Raw genomic sequence first — 311 nt, forward strand, 5'->3', positions numbered from 1 at the left:
CCCCCTTCCCGTTTTCTCGCCTACCTCCTCTACCTTCATCTCAACCCTAATCCGCAGCTTATCTCCACCGTTCCTTGCCTCCACGTGTCACCCATCCACCGGAGAGAGAGACTCGAAGAATCTCGAGTGCCACCTCCTTGATTGCCTAATCTCCTTAGCAATCAAGCTCGATCTCTTCCTACCTTCTAGGAAAGTGATCGCCACCTTCCTCTTACTCGCTAGCCTTTCCCCTAGCGAGCTACCCTTGACCGTTGATCTTGCCACGTGGCAAGACCCGATGCACTCACTTGGCTAGACCGCCAAGACCGAGC

Source organism: Nymphaea colorata, chromosome 3 (genome assembly GCF_008831285.2).
Source record: "Nymphaea colorata isolate Beijing-Zhang1983 chromosome 3, ASM883128v2, whole genome shotgun sequence".
In the NCBI taxonomy this organism is placed as follows: Eukaryota; Viridiplantae; Streptophyta; class Magnoliopsida; order Nymphaeales; family Nymphaeaceae; genus Nymphaea; species Nymphaea colorata.